The 14,545-nt window shown below is 44.1% G+C and overlaps 1 long non-coding RNA gene across 1 annotated transcript; it reads right to left on the bottom strand.

Moving 5' to 3' along the window:
• Nucleotides 1-236: 236 nt before the first annotated feature.
• LOC143141947 (uncharacterized) lies at nucleotides 237-2,284 on the bottom strand. Its single transcript, XR_012990839.1, has 3 exons — nucleotides 2,179-2,284; nucleotides 1,419-1,549; nucleotides 237-1,100 (listed from the first exon to the last, which is right to left on the bottom strand). It is a non-coding gene; the product is annotated as an uncharacterized LOC143141947 (long non-coding RNA).
• Between the last annotated feature and the right edge of the window lie 12,261 nt (nucleotides 2,285-14,545).

Raw genomic sequence — 14,545 nt, 5'->3', positions numbered from 1 at the left:
GTGCTGATCAGAATGAGTTCAACAGTAAGGTCCTCAATATCTGGGAACTCCGATTGAGAGACCTGAAGAAATGAACAAAGAACAATTGTGTGTTAATTGAATATCTAATAGGCATTACATGTCAAGTGATACCATGTCATATTAAGTTTAACATTTTATCTTCAAACTTTTCCAGGGCAGTTGCATTATTGAAATAATTACTTGAAATAATACTAAGTAACTTCCCTGGAGTTTCTTGGTGAAAAAACAAACAGAAAAACAAAAGCTTGAAATGTAACTCCAGCGTTATTCGACACATAGCCCTGTTGTTCGAGGTCACGGCTGTTCGTAAGAATAAAATTAAAAGAATTAAAAAAATTGGTGCAACATAGACTGAGTAGTGGCCCAGCAGCTATTGATAACCTACCAGGGAATTTGGCTTTAGTTTCAGTTCAGTTCAAATGCCTTGTTAGGTTAGTTTAAAGGGGTGGTTCAGGATTTTGGACATAGGACCTCATTTCCAAGTTACCAAGTGTGATATTACATTAATACACAGGATTAGGTGTTATAATCCCTTGTGCCAAGATCCAAGATAAAAACACAAGTTGGAGACCGTTTTCAACACGTTTCATCCAGTCCTTCTAGTTGCAGAGTTCGCAGGTGCTAGGCTGGCGCGAGTCAACAGTATGTGTAAGCCTGCCACTAAAAACAGTCTTACCCACTCCATAGTACACCGAGGCAAATAAATATAACGCCTGAATAGACGAGGACTGGGTGAAACGTGTTAAAAACGGTCTCCACTGATAAATAACACACTTGCTAACTTGGAAATTAGGTCCTATGTCCAAAATCCTGAACCACCCATTTAAGCTGCTGGACCAGTATTTGCTTTATGTTGTATACTCAATTTTCTCATTGTTTTTCATTCTAATAGCATGCGTTGACCTCGAAACAACAGGCCATGGGTCGCTTAATGCCACAGTTACGCTTTAACTGTCATGTCAATAGAAAACATACTTACTTACATCCCATGTCTTTAGAAAAGTGGCATCATCCTCATGGAGGTAGAAAGGAAGGCCACGGAGCGCCACAGCACGTCGGATATTTACATCTGAGGATCCCTGCATGAGAAAACAAGCCAGTTAATAACTACAAAATGCAATTCAATAGGATTACCTTTCTTTGATAGTACAGCTTCTGAAACCAAAGCATTCTTTTTATCTTAAGTCCATGGAGGAGTTGTAATCTACAAGACCTCTGCTTTCAAAGGGGGTCAAGCACTCTTAGTATGTGGAAACAGGGCCATTGTTAGTAGGCGGTGTGCAATTTCGAGCAAAAACTCAAAATAGGGGGGTAAGTGTAAAGATTTAAAACACATTTGGTCAGAACCACACATGAAATGAATCTATTCCAAGTATTTGTACAAAAGAAATGCTTACCTGGGATTCCAACATGATTGCAGGCCACCACCGAACCAATAGGGAACCAATAGGCTATGTCTGCGGGGAAGGACGTCTGATATGATCTCCTTCCTTCTCAATGCCAATGTTGTTTGCATCAACTTCTGAATCTGTGAATTGAAGGACGAATACACATTTGAACATACTGACAATCTCTATTAGGACAATCCACCATCTCATGATGTCGCTTTAAATGCCACTTTAAATGCATCCTTAAATGGCCGAGAACAGTTTGCACATTAAATGGTTGTTTTCAACTACACAGCTGACATGCGAATAATACACATTCTGACTGAGCATGAACTGTGTGTGACCGTGTCAAATGAATTTAGGCTACTGACTTAAATGTGCAGACAGTCAGTAACATGACAGTGGACTAACGTTAATGGAGGAAACATTGCTAACATGCTGTAAACGATAATGTTGCAGGACCTGTGCCCTGTTATCAAGCAGTGCACCACAAAGTTTGCACTTCCAAGCTATTGTGTTAAATAGTGCTAACGGGGGTTAATTAGTTCATATTTTTAGTACTCACATTGGCAAATTGAGTTAGATCGCTGGCTGATCCAGCAAGTGCTGGCATACAGCAGCCAAATTCTTAGCTGCTAGTGCTAGCTAGTTCTAACCGGATAAAGTTACGTCACGTAGCCTAAGACAATATTTTCAAACATTCGGGTTTTTAAACAATATGATAAAGGACGTGCTTTAGGGTCAACATGCACCTCACTTTTCCACTTACGTTTAATTGCGGTTTTTCTCTCTTCTCGTCGTCTCCTCTCTCGTTGTCTATTTTCACTGCTCTTGTTCTCGTCTCTTGTCATCTGGTGGTCGACCGTTGGCGGCGTCGCTTGTTACTCGGCGTTGGTGCTGTACACAAGGTCCACGTATGGCAGAAGATCCGCCTACAAATTTGCTACAATTTGCGTTTTTCCCACGCTTTCTATTTTTTCAAATTACTTAAAGCGGATGAGTGCTGTCAACTTAAAAGTTCAAATTTGTTCAAGTAACACAGACGATTAGAGTACTATTAACTTTTTTTCATTTTTGAGTGTTTACAAATCAAAAACATTGTTTTACTTGTACTGTTCGGTTTTACAGTGAAGGATTGTTCCAGTGCACCTATGCAGTGTTCTGGAGGAGGGGGGGCGCTACCACAGAAAAAATGACCGATACCAATTATTATAAAAATGCTAAATATCGGCCCTAATAATCGGCCAGGCCGATAATTGGTCGACCCCTATCTTATATGTGGAGCGCTTTGGGTTGCACTCTGTGCACGTTAAATGCGCTATACAAATAAAACTGACTTGACCACATCATCTGTGTTTAATGCTTGTGAGCATGGCATGCAAGTGACCTTCTGCTTCATCTTCTTCACAATGAAACCTGCAATGTATGCTATTGCAGCTCCCTTGTACTCAGACAGACTGTCAACATCAGGAAGGTGAGAGAGAGTGTCATCCTCTGGTACAAGAACTTCTACAGGCTCCACATCCACTGCGATGTTCATGGCTGCAGGTGTTGAATCAAGGATGGTGGTGTCACGGAGGAGACAGTTGCCTGTGCCCTTCTTCACCTGATGCCTGACAAGAAGTCGCTTGTATGCTCTACAAAACTGTCTTACATTAGGGTTGTTGTGACCACCACGCGATCTGATCGCTGAGAACAGCTCCAAGTGGTCCTGACTAAGTTTGTATGTCAGGAGGTATCTGCATGGGGCAGCTGGCTGCTCAACCAGGTCTTCATATACACCCATCACACTTCTACAACAAGCAATGAAACCATAGGTGTTTTTTTCTGTGTACGATGTAAATGTACAAGGGTTCCTTTTTGTCGCACTTGAAGCCCACGGAGAAGTGATTCCGCTTCTTCTAATATACCCTTGGCTCGATGTTTCGTTGCAGGCTTAATTGGTGCTTTGAATCCTTTGCCGAGTGGATTGCGGCTGTTTAAGACATCAAAGGCTGCATCAATTGTGCGCAGGAAGTGAACCATGGCTGCACAGCTGATGAACTGGGGATACTTCAGCTCCTGCTCACAATACTCAAGGGCATCAGCCACACTGCTGCTGAAGAGCTGGGCTGCAAGATTGACCTTCATCTTCTGATTCCGCCACTCAATATGCGCCATTCTGAGCTTGTTCCCAAGACGCAAGCCCTCCTTCTCTTGAAGCTTGTGAAGCTCCTCGATGTACTGCCATTTGATCTGCTGACCATCTTCTCTTACTAGTACCTCTGCTGTGGAGTAGATATTCCGAAGAAACTTGAGCATGTGACATGGATCCAAGAGCACATGGATTTTTTGTGTGCTATCCTCGGGATGGAAAAAGTAGGGTCTCATGTCCATGATGTCAAGACTGGCACCAAGCTCCTTGATCATCGCAAAGTTTTGGGAGGGTCCATCGCTGGTCAATGAAACCACCCTAACTCCGATCGCATGAAGTCTAACGAGACTCTCTCGGATGATGTTTGCTCTCTCTGCACCGGTCATGCTGTTGGTGAGAAAGTAAGCAACAGGGATCTTCCAAGACTCGTTGATGGCAACTACCATGAGGACCAATGCTTGTGTTGCCACAACATTCTCCATCTCCCCGGCACCGATGTCAACATAGCCGTGCACTTGGTCACCTCCAAACTCAGTTTGCTTATGAATGTACATTTCATCCATCATCAACGCGCATACTGTGTCTTTCCCTGCTTTCTTCTGCTCAACAACATGGCTTCTTAGAGCTGTGAATGAAGCAACAGTGAATCCAGGATCTGCAGGAGATGCTACTGTACCAGTTCCTGATGGTTTGAGGATGCGGCAAAGCTAAGTGCAATTTCTCCCTGACGTAATCATAAGCCTTGGCAGAGTAAAAGTGCAGTGTTGTGCCAAATTGCTTCATGCTTTCAGAAAACACTGACTTTTTCTTCATCTGTAATCTGACGAAGATCTCTCTAGGAACATCTTCCAAGGCTACCAAGGAGAGAGGCACAGTCTGTTGAAATAAGAAGTTTCTTCTGAAGCACAGTTAGTGTGCTCTTCAGAGAAGAAACTCTTGCCTTCAGTCTCCTTGTCTGCTGGGCTTTCAACCTCAGTTTCTTGCGAGCTGCACCTAGCTGTTGTTGTGCAGCAGAGGCCTTTCTTTTTAGCGTTCTAGGAGACATGTACTGGTGATCACCGAGAGAGGCGTAAGAGTGGTCTGTTGCCTGCCTGTCATTGCCACACACATTTGCTGTCAGAGCAATGACATCCTGAATGCCATCCTGAACAGCAAAATCCTGTTCAGATGTGTCTTCCATCATGACATTGCTCTGATCGGCAGCAAAACAACTGTCTACCCCTTCATCGCTACTTACACCTTCCACTATGCCACTGCTATTTTCAACACAAGCAATACTTACCTCCTCGTAAGCACTTATCCAGTCTCCTTCTGGCTGTCCTTCTGCGGAGAACGAGAAAATGGTAGGCACAGCGATGTCCTTCAGACAGGTCCTTCCCTGATATATATATATATATATATATAAAAACATGGCACAATTGCAGAGCAAATTCTTGTAATTTAGTAGTGTGTACAGTTCCGTAGAAGAACCATTTCTTGTATTTTCGTGTTTTCAGTGAACCAGTGACAGCTCATACTGTAACAATCCACATCCTATTGAGGTAGTTTTTATAAAGCAGTTAGCCCACTCTTGCATACGTTTGTTCAGTATATGAAGAGTTTGGTTCCAAAACGATATATCCTCCATTTTAAAGAATTTTCATAAAACTAGTTGTAAAATTTTGTTTCCCAAGTAATTTCATTTGAATTGTAATTAGGTATTGTTATTTGATGTATCTTTACTCAATTAAAACAACAGAACTGCATACCTGAAATACACAATTAAATAACATGCCTTTTTAATGTTTTCTTAAATGGAGATATAGCGTTTTGGAACCAAAGTCATCATATGTTAACCGTGTCTGTAATAGACAACTATTGAATCCAAATGGTTGCTCTTTGACAAATGTCAACGTACCAGGGAATCAGTGCTGACGAGAATTGTTGTTAGGAGCCCTGAATAGGGAGAGGTCCATGGGGCCACGGTGGCGCGGGGGGACGAGCTCTTCCGCATCTGCCAGGCCCTTTACAAGCAGCATGGGGTCGGCGGGACCCCAGCGCAGATCTACAACTGCGACGAGACGGGCTTTGGAGACAAGGGCCACTCCAGGCAGCCTGTCCTGTGCCGTAAAGGCCAGAGGCACGTGTACTCGCAGCAGGTGACTACCAGGGACCATGTCACCGTCCACTGCTGCGCGAACGCCGCTGAGGAGAGCGTGCCCCCGTTTATCATCTTTCAGGGGTGCCTCCCCAGCACGGCCTACAGCCTGGAGGGGCCCACCAACGCACTCTACGGCGTGAGGCTATATGGACAGTGACCTGTTCGTGAAGTGGCTGGGGCACTTTGTGAAGTACGCCCGGCAGGAGCAGCCCCTCCTCCTCTTCATGGACCAACACAAGACCCATGTTGGGGAGGGGGTGGTCGACTTCTGTCGGGCCAACAGAATCGAGGTGGTGTGCCTGCCAGCACACACCACCCATGTGCTCCAGCCACTGGACGTGTACGGTTCCCTGAAGGCGGCGTTCTCCCTCTCTCTCTTTCGCTTTTGTTCCATTTCCATTTGCAAAATGTCTTTTTGCTGTTCAAACGTTAACGTAGTAAGACGCAGAAGCATCTGATTTTTGACCTGTTGTCTGATCCGAAGCCGGATCCATATTGTTATGCTATGTAGGCTACTTTTTTTGCAATGCACGGACCTAAAACCGGGAAACGGACAAATATTGTACACGTGTGAATTTGTTTTTGCGGGGGTGCGGTGGGTGGGTGTACGTACCATAGCGCTCTCTCTCTCTCTCACACACACACACACACACACACACACACAGTACCTTTCTTAGCCACAGTTAATTTTAGTGGTGATATGTGTTATGGACATTGTTATGCACATTATTGACTGCAGTTTATTCTCATCAATGTCAGTCCATGAATGCATATTGTTGTAGCATCAGTTGTTAACTAATACTGTAGGCCTAGAAGTTGCATTTGAAAATGTTACTGTTGTAGGCTTTTTGTTTTTTATTTCAGCCACACTGTTTTAAAGTGGTTAGGACCATTATTTCACACCAATTTTGAATAAGCCATACTAGAGTTCTCAGCGGGTCGGGTCGGCCCGACAAACCCGACGGGACCCGCAGGTTCGGGTCGAAAATATAAGCAATGACTCGGGCGGGTCGGACCTCGGGCTTAATCTTTTCTGCTCAGTGAAAACAAAAAAGCTGCTGTTCACCGTAAAGAAAGTCTGCTGCTGCGTGCAATGTGCATCATGAGGGGCAGGGGCAGACCTGCCGCTGTGTGCACGCCTTTAGCCTGGAGAAGAAGATGGAGTTGGTGAAAAGTAGGCTAAACTTGCCACAGGTGAATTCACAGTCGCTACTACAGGAGTGGGAAAATCAGAGGTCTGGAAAGTGTTTGGAGTGGTGCTGGATTCTGATGGAAATTCTACAGGTTATGTGCAATGCTCAAAATGCAAGGTGCTGATGAAATATGTGACCCTGCAAGGCGAAACCAGTCGCTTGTATATGTATATCGAGGGTATTGCAAAAAGTAGGCTATCGCTAAGATAACCGCATCCAAAGTTGGCATGGTTCTTCCGTCACGATACGCCAGAAGAGGAGAAAATCACTGTTTTAAGTAGGCTAAATTGTCACGCTATGTGTTGAATCTTCACCTAAATAAAGTCAGAGTTTAACAGTCGAAACGTAGCCTATGTTTTACGTCGGGCCGGGTTCGGGCAGATAATTCATGTTGATGTGTCGGGTTAGATCGGGTCGGGCTTTAAAAGCCACGGGCCGGGTCGGGTCGGGTTGTAATTTTCAGGCCCGTTGAGAACTCTAAGCCATACTGCAATACCGATTTTATGGTTGCACCATGCACATGTTCGCCGATTATGTGGCCCTCAGTAACCTATAAATTCAATGATGTGGCCCTCTATGAAAATGAGTTTGACACCCCTGCTCTAAAATATCTGTCCTGGCCTGGATGCACCGGATTGTGGTCAAACGACAGAAGCGCGGAGAACCCTTCTTTGTCTACCAAAAAGTGTTACTTTGTGCCCCGCGCTCCCCCACTGCTTGTGAAAGAAGGGGGTGGGGGAGGGGGGCTTAACGTGAAAAGGCTTAATGTCCCAAAACGGCAACAAGTCATAATGGTAGGCTACAGGAAGTGGGGGGAGGGTATGGGAAGAAAAGAGCCGTCTTCGCTGTGCTATTCAGAAAGCATCTTTTATTGTCTTTCCAGGCGCACACAGCTCGTTATAGCCTATCAAGTGCCTTAACAGATAGGCTCTGCTCTTGGGTTTGGCCTCACAGCGAACTCAACCCTCTTGTTGCTTGCAGTTTGTTAAATTAAGCGATGCAGATTACATTATTTATTTCTGATTAATTGCGTCTTTTGATGTCTTTTGCAACATCTGCTTGTTAGGCTGGGCTACTGTCAATGTCCTGTACAGGTAAATGTTCAACAATTGCTGGTGTAGGCCTACAGGCTATAATCAATTAGGGACTGTTCAGGGGCTACCGGAGGAGTTTTGGAAGCGTTAGTCAAAAAGACCCTCCCTCGCCAGCAAGACATTTTTATATGACCCTCCAAAGTGATTGAGAAAAAACGCATGACCCTACCCAGTCCCAACAATTTAGGCTATTGATGCCTTCTGTAGGCTACTGGGTCAATTTGGGAGCTTGCATGCTACGACTCCTTCCTTGAAATGCCTTGAAAAGGCTGTCGTTTGCACAATTTCACAAATAATCACCGGGACCGAAACAAACCTGTAAACTTTTCCCGGGTTTATCGCATATTTTAACTTTTTCCTCGCTGTCTTAGGAGGAGCTGCAGGGCCGTCGCAAGGGGGTGCGAGGCCCTGTGCGAACTTGACAGATGCATGAACTTACGTGCATGAAATCATGCGATAGCTTACTTTACACATAGCCAATGCTACCGTCAGTGCATTTTAATAGTAGCCTAGTCTAATAAGCTACACCAGCTTGTCTTTAAGAGGGGAAATTGTATAGCCTATATAACATTAGCTGAGTCACATATTTGGCCATTTGGTGTTTATCATAGGCTACATCACGAAACCAAATAGTGTAACAAAGGCGAACACTTTAACAGGGGAAATTAATTGGGCATGAATCATTGTGCTGAACGGTATTTGTCAACTAGAGTGCATTTCCGGAGGAACTGCAAAAGTGTGCTTGCTCTGGCGCGGTTGATAAATGTGAGCAAGTAGCGTATTAGGGTGTGTTGAAGTCTGCTTGATCTGAGAATTTCCAAAATACTTCATTTTTAAAGATTGGACAAAAAGGTTAACAGTTTTGTATATAAGAGTCATGTGTGCAATATATACAAGTGCCAATGGCATGGTTTATCTTGGCAAGTTGACAGTCTTTATTTATTGTATCCAATAAGATAACACAAAACTCACCCAGATCCAGAGAAAATGTTGTCATCAGTCCATTTTTAAGTTCCTTAACTAAAGATTTTAATCTCACACAGACAGATACAAATTGTGTTAATACACTAGTTAATACACTACACTAAAGAAATGTGTTAATACCATAAAAATATTACAGAGGTAAACACATTACTTTGCAGAGAAAGACAGACCTGTTCAGTTGAAAGCCCACTCACCACGTCAAGGTACAGGTCACGAGTGGGGTGTTAGCAAGACAATGTGTTAGTAAGATATGACCAAGACATACATAATTGTCAAGGACAGACATAAGAAAAGGAATACAATAATTTACATTTTTACATTGAACATATGTTATCAAGGTATGGGTAATTAGTGGGGTGTTAGTAAGACAAGAGAACAAATTAGTGTTAGTGGGGAAAATGAACATTCCCTTTTAGTGTTTTTGTTTTTTATGTAATTATTGACAAAGACATACATATTTGTCAAGGACAAACATAAAAAAGTCATGCAACAAATAATTTACATTACATATTGAACATATGTAATCAAGGTAGAGGTTATGTTAGTGGGGTGTTAGTAAGAAAAGACAAAAAGTTATGTTAGTGGGGAAAATTAACTTTTCCTTTTTTTAGTGTTTTTGTTTTATATGTTATTATTGACAAAGACATATATATTTGAAACAGGACAAACATAAAAAAGCCATGCAACAAATAATTAACAGGAAAAGGCATGCAGCAATTTACAGTCAGTATAGTGTTATAATTATGAGTAAAAATTGTAAAAAATATAAATTGATGAACACATCACACATGTGACAAGTTAGTCTGGTCATTCACATACATTTTATAAAGTGATTCCTTTTCATTGCTCTGGCTGCTGATGAAGGATATCCATTCATCTGACATTGTGCTTTGTTGCTGTGGCCGCATGAGATCCAATCAGCAACAATTTGTCACTAAATGTCTGGCTGTTTCAAAAGAGACTGTTTTGTTCATTGAGGCTGTTGGTTGTGGAGGAGGTTTGGTCCGTGACTTTGTGATTTGTTGCTGTGGCCGTATGAGATCCAGTCAGCAACGATTTGTCACTGGATGTGTGGCTGTTTCAAGACACTGTTTTGTGGATTGAGGTTGTTGGTTGTGGAGGAGGAGGTTTGGTCCGTGACTTTGTGCTTTGTTGCTGTGGCCGCATGAGATCCAATCAGCAACGATTTGTCACGTTTGTTACTGGATGTGTGGCTGTTTCAAGAGAGATTGTTTTGTTCATTGAGGTTGTTGGTTGTGGAGAAGGCTTGATCCGCGACATTGTGCTTTGTTGCTGTGGCCGCATGAGATCCAGTCAGCAACGATTTGTCACGTTTGTCACTGGATGTGTGACTGTTTCAAGAGACTGTTTTGTGGATTGAGGCTGTTGGTTGTGGAAGAGGAGGCTTGATACATGACTTTGTGCTTTGTTGCTGTGGCCGCATGAGATCCAATCAGCAATGATTTGTCACTGGATGTGTGGCTATTTCAAGACACTGTTTTGTGGATTGAGGTTGTTGGTTGTGGAGGAGGAGGCTTTGTCCGTGACATTGTACTTTGTTGCTGTGGCCGCATGAGATCCAATCAGCAACGATTTGTCACGTTTGTTACTGGATGTGTGGCTGTTTCAAGAGAGATTGTTTTGTTCATTGAGGTTGTTGGTTGTGGAGAAGGCTTGATCCGTGACATTGTGCTTTGTTGCTGTGGCCGCATGAGATCCAGTCAGCAACGATTTGTCACGTTTGTCACTGGATGTGTGACTGTTTCAAGAGACTGTTTTGTGGATTGAGGCTGTTGGTTGTGGAAGAGGAGGCTTGATACATGACTTTGTGCTTTGTTGCTGTGGCCGCATGAGATCCAATCAGCAATGATTTGTCACTGGATGTGTGGCTATTTCAAGACACTGTTTTGTGGATTGAGGCTGTTGGTTGTGGAGGAGGAGGCTTTGTCCGTGACATTGTACTTTGTTGCTGTGGCCGCATGAGATCCAATCAGCAATGATTTGTCACTGGATATGTGGCTGTTTCAAGACATTGTTTTGTGGATTGAGGTTGTTTGTTGTGGAGGAGGAGGATGGTGTGTGTGTTGTGGGCGTAATGAGGTGTGTGGGAGGGGATGATAAAATTGGGAATGATATGGTGTGTGTGTGTGGGGGGGGTGATGAAATGGTGTGCCTGTGTGGTGTTGGTGTGTGTGTGAGGGGTTGGTGTGTGTGTGTGAGGGGTAATGTATGGTGGCTGACAGGTGCAAATGACGTGCAATTTATGACAACAGATGCAAATCAACAAAACATGTGCAAATAGATAAAACACGTGTAAATAGACAAAACATGAACAACTTAAGAAAACATTTTCGTCTTCATTTGACAACATGTGCACATCATTTAGAAAACGCGCTGCAAATTCAGAAAACATTTCAGAAATGAGCTGCCAATTCACAACACGCAATTCAGAAACGTGCTACAAAAAAAATCACCACACAATGGAAGTGTTTCCGGGGGGCACTTAAAAGTGTTGAACATCTCTGAATAGGTGGCAAACTACATACATACAGACAGTAAAGGAGAGGTGTTCATCACTTAAGTGCCTTTAAAATGTTAAGATAAATCCAAATACTTACATTTCAAGACAGATTTCTTTAAACAGGAGCTGTTGTTGTCACACCCATTAGCCACTTTTCAGAGGTGTTCATCACTTTTAAGTGTCCCCCGGTAACACTTCCTTTATGTTGTGAATTTTGTAGGCTGTCTGAATTTGCAGCGCGTTCTCTAAATGATGTGCACGTTTTGTCAAATGAAGATGAAGATGTTTTTTTCAGTTGGTTGTGCTTTATCTATTTGCATGTGTTTTGTTGATTTGCATCTGTTGTCATAAGTTGCACGTTGTTTGCACCTGTCAGCCACCGTAGTAATGGCGTGTGTGGGGGTGATGGGTGTACCTGTGTATGGTGTGGAGAGGGGGTATATTGTGTGTTTGGTTGGGGCATGGTGTGGCTATGTGTGTGTTTTTGGGAGGGTATGGTGTAATGGTAAGTGAGTGTGTGTGTGTAATGGTTTGTGTGTGTTGGTTGAAGGAAGGAGGGGGTAATGCATTTGTCATTTATTAGGGGATTCATGGGATGTGTGAGGGAGGGGAGTGTGCCTGTGTGGGTGAGGTGTTGAGTGTGTGTGTGCGGGTGAGGTGTTGGTGTGTGTGTGGGGGGAGGTAATGGGTGTGTGTGGGGGGGGGTGATGAAATGGTGTGTGTTTGGGGGTGGGGTGATGAAAGATTTTTTAAGGATGTTGGTGTATTGATGAGTGTGTGGAAGTTGGTGTGGGAGAAGGGTGTACTATGTGTGTGGGGAGGGGGTATGTTGTGTGTGTGTGTTTGGGGGGGGGGTGTATGTGTGGAGGAGTAATCGGGTGTGGGGGAGAAGGGTGTGCTGTGTGTGTGGGGAGGGGGTATGTTGTTTGTGTGTTTTTGGGGTGGGGGAGAAGGATGTGCTGTGTGTGGGGGGAGGGGGTATGTTGTGTGTTTGAGTGGGAGGTGGGGTAATGGAGTGTGTATGTGTGTGTATGGTGGGGGGGGGGGCTATGTAAAGGTCTGTGTGTATGGGGGTTAGGTTGGGTACCTGTGTATGGGGGGTGGGGTGTTTGTGTGTGTGGGAGGAGGGTGTATTGTGTGTGGGGGGAGGGGCTGTGTGGAGTAGTAATCGTGTGTGGGGGAGAAGGGTGTGGTGTGAGTGTGTTTTGGTGGTGGGGGGGGGGGTATATGTGTGGAGGAGTAATAGGGTGTGTAGGGGACAAGGGTGTGATGTGTTTGTGGGGAGGGGGTATGATGTGTTTGGGGGGGGGGTGTATGTGTGGAGGAGTAATCGGGTGTGGGGGAGAAGGGTGTGCTGTGTGTGTGGGGAGGGGGTATGTTGTTTGTGTGTTTTTTGGGGTGGGGGAGAGTTGTGTATGTGTGGAGGAGTAATAGGGTGTGTGGGGGAGAAGGATGTGCTGTGTGTGTGGGGAGGGGGTATGTTGTGTGATTGAGTGGGGGGTGGGGCAATGGAGTGTGTATGTGTGTGTATGGTGAGGGGGGGTTATGAAAAGGTCTGTGTGTATGGGAATTAGGTGGTGGGGGTTGTTGTACGAGGGGGTAGGGTGTCGGTCGGTGTGTGGGGTGAGTCATTATGGTGTGGGAGGAGAGTGATGAAATGGTGAATGTGTGTGGGGTGGGGGTGATGAAAGGGGTTTGGGGGGTGGTGTTGTGTGTGTGTGGGGGAGTAGGGTGTACTGTGTGTGTGGGGAGGGGGTATGTTGGGGGTGTGGTATGTGTGGAGGAGTAATAGGGTGTGTGGGTGAGGATGGTGTCTGTTGTGTGTGTGTGGAGGAGAAAAAGGGTGTGTGGGTGTGTTTGTGAGGTAAGGTGTGAGGTAAGAAAGATAAGAGAGAAAAAAGGTGAAATCAGTAATGTTTCCATTCCAGATCAATAGTGAAATTACTCCTTAAATATAGCATACACAGGTCTATGGTAGCTGTAATATGAATGCAGAACTGCTGATGATATGCATTTTTGCGTATGAGAGGTGAATATGAGGTCTAGTTTTGTGTTTTTCTCAGTTGTTGGTCCCTGTACTAGTTGTGTGTATCTTCGACTTGTGAATAAATCATTTATAGGCTTCGTGTTTGATGACATGAGATCTTCGTTGAAATCACCACAGATAATTACATGGTCCTGGTCCATCATTTCAACACCATCCAAAAGATTCTTTAGATTTGATAGGAAATCTGTCATTTTGTAGTTTGGTGGTCTGTATATAGCAGCAACTACAGCCCACACTGGGTCTGTGAGTTTCAGAGCAAGAAACTCCAAGTCAGTGACTCCAACTATATATTGCACTGCTTGGGCACATATGTGAGTTTTTGCATATATTGCAACACCACCACCCTTTTGTCTTGCCAGTTGTGGAAAGGTGCTATATGACACCTGCCTGTTCCTCCTGTACATGTTGTATCCTGGTAGTTGTAGTTCTTCTGGCACAGCTGATCCAAACATATGGGTTTCAGTGAAGCACAAAATGTCTCCCAGACAGATTTCATGATGTTTTTTCATGACGTCAACATGGCAACGTAGTCCTTCGATGTTGTGGTGGATCACAGTAAGACTTCCGTTGGCAGCAGTCTTTGTATGCATCAAAAGTGGCATGATGGTGTCGATGTCTGCTTTTGGCATGCTCTCCAGTGTGTTCAAAACTTCTTCATTGCAGTAAATCATCTTTTCATTAAAGTCAATGATGTGTAGGCCTTGCAAAGATGTGGTTCTGCTGAGAGCTACATAAGCCATGCCAGCTTCAAAAACTCGTTTCAGAGACACAACAGCTGACGTAGAAGTCATTCCTTGTACTTTATGAGCTGTACAAGAATATGCCAGCTTCAAAGGGAACTGAAAACGCACCAGTCCCTTTTTCTTGCTACGTTCTTCCACTCTCTCAATATAAACAGCATTGTCATCATTTCCTGGGGATTGATTGCGTCTCGAGTCCAGCAGTGGGGTTATCCAACTGCAGTCCGATTAAATCAACATGTGGCTTGCCATCTTTGTCCATCTTGCTGATGATTTTTGAGAT

Source organism: Alosa pseudoharengus, unplaced genomic scaffold, assembly GCF_046254945.1.
Source record: "Alosa pseudoharengus isolate Yale_2024_CS ecotype anadromous, Long Island Sound unplaced genomic scaffold, YU_APseudo_1.1 YU_APseudo_1.1_scf_24, whole genome shotgun sequence".
Classification (NCBI taxonomy): domain Eukaryota; kingdom Metazoa; phylum Chordata; class Actinopteri; order Clupeiformes; family Clupeidae; genus Alosa; species Alosa pseudoharengus.
Note: the sequence above shows the minus strand (reverse complement) of the source record. Positions and strands in the feature narration are given on the sequence as shown.